The 7,858-nt window shown below is 35.4% G+C and overlaps 1 long non-coding RNA gene across 1 annotated transcript; it reads right to left on the minus strand.

The window, feature by feature from the left end:
• Positions 1-582: 582 nt before the first annotated feature.
• On the minus strand, positions 583-7,306 carry LOC127841438 (uncharacterized). The gene is made up of 4 exons (XR_008030981.1): positions 7,026-7,306; positions 3,939-3,989; positions 3,160-3,220; positions 583-1,098 (listed from the first exon to the last, which is right to left on the minus strand). It is a non-coding gene; the product is annotated as an uncharacterized LOC127841438 (long non-coding RNA).
• Between the last annotated feature and the right edge of the window lie 552 nt (positions 7,307-7,858).

The raw sequence follows: 7,858 nt of genomic DNA on the forward strand, positions 1-7,858 counted from the left end.
GTCAATGTATTAATTCATTTTTGGCATCACATTATTTATTAGCGTGATTTTGTATACACATTGTCTGCTCTTGTTGTTAAAGTTTCAAATGGTCCAATTGTTTGCTGCTTAAATAACGCTTTACCAAACTTGTAATCTAAATATACTTTACAACAAGCGTTATTGTAATGAGTATGCTTTAAGACAGTAGTGTATTTATACTTTTACAAATTTATAAATATACGAACTTGTATACTTCAAGAGTCGAGATTCACCTGCAGCAAAATGAAGAATTACATGCAACAAATGTCATAGCCTTGAACATAAGAAAGAGAACGGAAGATTGAATCGATTTTAATTACAAATACGAGTAACCGTTTATGCTTATTTATATGAGTCACAGGCTTTCGTTATTAGATGCTACCCCCACCCCCACTTGTTACCCCTCTCCCTCAGATGCTTCCCCCTCCCCAAACCTTCAACATTGTCCATTTGTTATACACAATAACAAACGAAGTTATTACTTAAAAAAAATCGACGTACTTTTTTTGTATTTATATTACGTGTATCAAATGGACACTTTTGAGGGTTTTGGGAGGGGGTAGCAGCTGAGGGGAGACGGGTTGCAGTGTGTGTGTGTGTGTGTGTGTGGATGGGGGGGGGGGGGTAGCAACTAATCAAGATTGTCTGTGATATGAATCTACCTTTTAGTACGTCAATATCTGAACTAAAGTGTACATTTTCCTCACTCTGAAATATGCCAACCAATGTTTTGTTTTCCTGATGCCTTGTGGTCAAGTGGTCATGTAGAATAGCGAGGATTGGTGATAAGGTCACAATATACCAAAAGATTTCCTACACAAATTCAATGTAAAAGCAATAACTTTAACAAACAATAAAGTCAAACTATTGCGCATAGAGACCCCCATAACAATACCTTTTCTTAAAGAGCATTCCAAGCCGCAATGATTAAAACAATAAAAAAGATAGGTCGTGCGTTATGAAAGAAAGAACTCGACGCGAATCAGCGGTCACTGTATTACGGCCATCTATTTATCGGCTTCGTACCAGTGGATGAGGGTTTCCCGCCATCTGTCAAAGTCTCATGTAGTCTCCAATCTAAAAGCAAAACACTGAATTTGTAGTATACAACAATGTTTTCATAAAGTCATGGCAAGTGCCCATACTCAGAATTGTGCCTTCAAGTAAATGACGTTCCATTTTTTAGAGGACACAGCATTGCACTCCAAAAAGATTAAGTATATTGTAACCTAAAGGAGAAATATATTCTGATTAAATTGTGCTTTTCTTGCATATTATTATATTCCTATTCATATTGCACCAATATATTAAGTTTGGCTTGATTATCTGTCCATTTGGTCATTTTATATAATATTTTCACACGCGGGTGTTTTCGGTCCGAAGAAGGCAATTTTAGGTCTGTTTAAGCTTAATGTCCCTTTAAGATTTAAAGCTGTTGTGTTCAATATTTGCAACAACAGAGGGGGTAATCACGTGACAAACAAGTTGGCGACGTCCATGCTGATACAGGTATTTTTCGTCGATTTATACCTTTTATTACTTGTAATATGTTTTCTTATTCCGCTCACTTTCCAGCCATATTAGGAAAAAAGTTACTGGCTTTTATTTCATAGTAATATTCGCTCTATATCTCGACTTTACTCGGTGCGAAATTTCTTAGCGGGATGACCTAATTAGGGCTCCACTAAGAAAATTTGCACCGAGTAAAGTCGAGATATACAGCGAATTTTAATACGAAATAAACGCTTATCACCGTTTTACTGATATGGCTGGAGAGTGAGCGTCATTTAAAAAATAATCAGAAGCAATAAAGGGTATACATCGGCGAAAAATGACTGTCTTGGAATGGACGTCGCCATCTTGACTATCAAGTGATTACCCCCTCCAAAACAAACCAAATGGACAGGCACGTGGGACTTATGCGGGGTGGAGAAAGAAGGATATTGTTAGATATTTTCACTCTAAGCAATTTTGATAATGTCTTTTTTTTGTTTTTTTTTTACTCCAAAAATGTCAATTTCAAAGCAAAAATAATCCAATTTCATCCTAGACAATAAACAAATCAGTAAAAATGAGAGATCAAAGATACTTTGAAGTGTAGAAATCAATAAGCTTCCAATAACTTGTTGTTTCGCACCAATAAAAGAGTGAAATCTTGAAAGCGCCTTGTCGCTCGGAGCCCATTTGTTTACCAGACGCCACTGATATATTCTAGCATATAATGTTATGGGTGCCTTTAAACTGCAGCAGATGGTCAATATGCACTGCAAGCTCTCATTAAGAGGTTCAAGAGAATACAATATTTCATATTTTGGGCACAAATTAAGTACTTTTGACTATTTTTATGGCGAAAATCTGGTCAAAAGAGGGGTTCATAACCGATCGAAAGAAAAAAACTGCTCATTTTGGGGGTTTCAACTGGAAGGAAAGGTTAAAATGAACAAGAAACATATATGTAGGAAAGCATTATAAGCTTATAAATGAGGCTTCATGTAGTAACAGGGGCAGAGAGGCAGTTCAGATCAATGCAGGCTTCCTAAAAGGGGTTTCTAGTACTTCTTCTGGGGACACAGCTTTCCGTAGAATTCTCAACACAACAAATATCATTGATCCATGTCACCTTTGTATGCAAAGACAAGCGAATAAGGTCAATACTTCCTTTAAATCACTGAATGAGAGAAGCATGTACCAAATAAAAACAAAACAGGTTGATGGAAGTGACAAATTTTGGCAAAAAAATCCCTCTCAGGTAAATGATGAAGGGGACACTTGCTACAACAAACCTATGTATAAGTCAGCCGCAACATCCTTTCAAGCCGGAACCATGCCTGTAAGCATATTGTGAGGAAACAATTTCAAACACAAGCTAATTGTAGGGTTACAAGTAGTAAATCAACTCAGCTGCACTGCATACATGCTCAGGAACAAGGATAAACCTGTTGAGTGCAAACTTCCGCTGCCAACAAAGCACGAGCTTTACGTGGCAGGACACGGAACTATCGATACAAACTGCACGGGGAGTTGCACGACGGCAAGGGTTTGAGTGACCACAAACCTGACTATGACAGTATTTCACACCTTAAGCATCATAAATATGCTTGTTTGCTTGTGTACATAAAAGTAATTTAGTATTATTACCTGTTTTGTCATCAACAACTCTTATCCAGTGGCCCTCTGCTTAGTCGCAGACATTTCCTACCTGAAAAAGTGTATTTCTATGAATAATATGAAGTGATAAAGCTTGTTATATTCATGATTGTACTAAATATGAAGGCTGGCTCAGTAAAGCGTCTTCTGCACTATCCAAACTGTAAAAATGTCCGCCATTCCATGTCGGTGAAATGGGGCTCTGTTTGAATGTTTATGCTTTACGCACAAGCTATTGTTGCGTTACTGGATTGCGGAGTCCTTGGCGTTGAATTCTGACTTAATGTAGCACATTAACGCTACACGGTCAACCAATATGCCTTTGAATATAAGTCTGAAAGCAAGTTAGTCCTTATTCAGCTATATAAGGGTGGGGGGTCAACTTGAAAACAACTATTCCAGATCAAATTATCTGAATTCATGCATTTAATGCACTTGTTTTATTCTCTATTGCGTAGAAATGACCAAAAATCAGCTTTCCCAGTCATATTTTGCACTTGCAGATGATATTTCATTTTAACCTAAAGTTAGTTTAGGTCACAATACACCAAAAGATTTCCTACACAAATTCAATGTAAAAGCAATAATTTTAACAAAAATAAAGTCAAACTTTTGCGCATAGAGACCCCCATAACCATACCTTTTCTTAAAGAGCATTCCAAGCCGCAATGATTAAAACAATAAAAAGATAGGTCATGCGTTATGCAAGAAAGAACTCGACGCGAATCAGCGGTCACTGTTTTACGGCCATCTATTTGCCGGCTTCGTACCAGTGGATGAGGGTTTCCCTTCATCTGTCAAAGTCTCATCTAGTCTCCAATCTAAAAGCAAAACACTGAATTTGTAGTATACAACAATGTATTCCCTACCACATGCACACAGAAATATTCAAAAATAAAGTCATGGCAAGTGCCCAAACTGAGAATTGTGCCTTTATATTAATGACGTTCCGTTATTTAGAGGGCACAGCATTGCACTCCAAACAGATTAAGTATATTGTAACCATAAATGAGAGCTAGCAAGCGACAGGAGCAATTGTGATTGTCAGCCATCTTGTCTTTGTTGTTTCTGGGCCTGATTGAACAACACATGATACTGGGATTGAATACAGTATTTGTATACGGCGCGGTTGTTTACTTGTTATATGATGCGATTGTTTACGGATTTTCTACAGTCTGCATCTTAAGATCAGACTTGCTCTGGAAAAAACGGTGTTTAATTCCTGTACGTAAAGTATCGTCACAGATTAGCCCGGGGTTTAATGCCTGTACGTAAAGTATCGTCACTGATAAGCCTGTGGCGTAATCAGATACGGCTTTTTTTGCTTGTATTGTATTTTTCGCTGAAAGAAAGTCTCTTCTTAGCGGTAATCCAGTTTAGTCGAAAAGTGCCGTCCCTGATAAGCATGCGCGGACTAAGGCTAATCTATGACGATACTTTACGCATATTTATCAAATCCGTTTTTTCTTATCGAGGCAAATATTTATGTGATTTTAATTTGTGAATTAGTGGTGGGCTCGTCGAGTTCAAAAAATCACTTTCTTTCTGATTTACACAATTTAAAGGCCGAACAGATACAAACATTAATTCATAAGCTTTCAGCTTTTCTTGTGATTCCGTCGTCATAGTACTAAATTGTTTGTCTAAACTAATAAACATGTTTATTTGTTGGGTAATAAATATGTCCAACTTAATAATACCTAGTCTGTAAAGTCACACTGAAACTAAGTGTTTGTCATGCATCGCTTTTGCAATATTACGTAAACAAATCTTTTTATTTGACATATAAAAGTTTTCCCATAATATACCTTAAATTTATTCAAATTAACACATTTATTAGCTTGAATATCAGTCCATAATAACGACATAATTTCCGAAATCCACGAATCATTGTTTTCAGTCTATGTCTGGCATTAAAACAATATGTAAATGTGTTTTATTTATTCTCATTTTATAGCCACTATGTATCCCCATTCTAGACATACGTGAGACATTTGCAGCATTGAATGACGTTCCTTTTAAAATTTTACATTCGCTTACCATCAATTAATAACTTCATGTACAATCATTATCAGAATTATTCATTGACGTCTGAACACTCAGAATACAAATCTGCGTGTTATTTGTGTGGGTGACTGTAAATTGTAAGTGGAATTAATACCTATATCAGCGTCCTTCATGCGAAAGACTCAGGTTACTTTTATTTTAGTGTAAGTGTTATAGAGGAAAGCATCCAATTAGCCTCTTCTAAGAGATATAATACTGCTTCGACAGAACAACTATTTGTTTAATTTTGCTGAATCGTATGACTGTACATTGACGGCATTTCCTTTATATGTTCTGTATAGCATTTATATTGCATTCATGTTAATCGTTTTCAAAATCAAAATTGTAAAAAGGCTTTTCCGTAAGCAATAAATACTGTGTTCAATATGTAACGTAACGAATATTTCGGCATTATTGAATAAATATATTAATCGAAATTTGTATCATCGCAATAACCCAAATTTCATACAATATTCAAAAGGCAGACACGCCTATAACATCATTTCAATGCCTTGGGTATAAAACGTAAAAATGGCGGAAACTACGGGGTTTTATCATACTTAATGAATCCTTTTTTATTTACGCATCATATGCAGAGTAAAACATCGGTCATTTCCGTATGTATTTGATATGTGTCCGTTGCAAACGGCATATTTACGTTGCAATTGTAAGACACGTGACTATGCACACGGCCCGTCAGAATTTGCACACGTTACAATAAACTGGTTCATATCTGTATTTAGACTTTAGTAACAAGACAGTCCAGGCACAAAACTGGGCATAGCGGACACACAACTTCTTGTGTCGCGGTGCGACCCCCGGTCGTTACGCCGCATGTATCTTGTAGTACAGAATATTGTAAGGACATTGGAAAGCGGTTGTGTCAGAATTGTATCAACAAAAATAAAACGTTAAGAAAACAGAAATAGTCATGTCTACGTTTATAATGTTTCAAAGACTTCGCGACAAAAAGTTGGTTTCTTGTTTGGTATTCAAACGAAATAACACCGATTGGTGTTGTTGGTTTTTTAAGAAGAAAAAAAGATAGAGTGCTACCTAACCTGAACAATAATAATAGAACCGCTTTTAAGTAAATTGACGAACAATAATTTAATATTCACGCATTTACTAAATAACGGTCTATAAAATAACTACAAACATGTTAGTTCATTTGTCGAGGCTAAATAAGAACACATATCAAGTTATTACTCAGATATCGACTGCAAGCAGCTTATACACATTTGGCCACCACACATTACACTAACTTTTCCCAGTCACGACATAACACTGATACTAACAATACAATCTTTTCGTCGAAGACATTAAGTCGAGGAAACTGAGTCTACTGTCATTTCAAAACTTCAATCATGCAAACGAGAACGTCCGAAAAAACAACATAGCAAACATATACAGTATGTTTAAGATTTTGAGAAACTTCATTTTTACTGAGTAAGGAAATAATATTTTTCGTAATGTGTAGCATTGTTTAAATAGCTGTTGATATTTAAATGATAAAATATGAGCCTTGCTCTGGGCAAAGAGGATTTAATGCATGTGCGAAAAGTGTCATCACAGATTAGCCTGTGCAGTCCGCACAGGCTAATCAGGGACGACACTTTCCGCTTTTATGATATTTTTTGTTTAAAGAAAGTCTCTTCTTAGCGAAAAACTAGTTTAGGACCTAGAAATTCAAGACCTTTTATCAACAGAAAAACTCTTTTTTTATCATCTTATAATCTAAGATACAAAAATAAATCGAACATTACACTATAAAAATGATAAAAGCGGGGGTATATAAGCATAATACTTACAACAAGAAATGCAAACGTCAACAAATACATGTGTGAAGATGTTAAGAAACGATATGCATTCAGTCAAAATAACTCTATCGTTTACGTCTTTTGTGGAACTAAAACTCTAAAAAAATGATTGAACTATCAGTACACTCAGAATGGGAAAATACGTGATCTCCTGTGCACGTCGAAGAATAATTATCTTTAAAAAGTCTTCTTTTAACTCTCATGCCATGTCATTGTCAGTGACACGAAAAGATCTCACGTTGCTAGAAATGCGACAATTGTATAGATTGCAAAACGATCTCACGTTGCAAGAAATGCGACACTTGGCACGTATGTAGTAAATAAGTCTGTATCGTTATCAGTTTGTGTCAATCAAGTCAATATTTAAGGTATTCTTTCAACATATGTATCCAATATATTTGATATATAACATTTATGCTGTTGGTGTTTTTTAAGTCAATGCCATTCGTATGTAAGTTATTTCGCATTTTATGTTGCGGTGCGTTACATTTATCGACGGCGCTATTCGTTCATGATTGGTATGTATTGATTAGTGTTGATATTTTTTTTTTAAGATTATTGCTATTTCAATTTCGTTGATGTATTTATCATTATGTGGTACTTTTAATAGCAGCACTTGCTGTAAAAAAAGTTAATTTGTTGGGGAAAAAAGAATATCGCATGGTGAAATTGGTTGTATTTTGGAATAAACATTTGATGTTTCGGAAATAGAATTATGTTTAAAAGGTCCACTAAATTTTAAACATAAAATGAAAGCACTCTGTAAATGTGGAATTTCTGATAATAACATGTGCAATGTCAATTAAAACATCTAAAATAATTTA

This window comes from Dreissena polymorpha, chromosome 8, assembly GCF_020536995.1.
Source record: "Dreissena polymorpha isolate Duluth1 chromosome 8, UMN_Dpol_1.0, whole genome shotgun sequence".
Lineage (NCBI taxonomy): Eukaryota > Metazoa > Mollusca > Bivalvia > Myida > Dreissenidae > Dreissena > Dreissena polymorpha.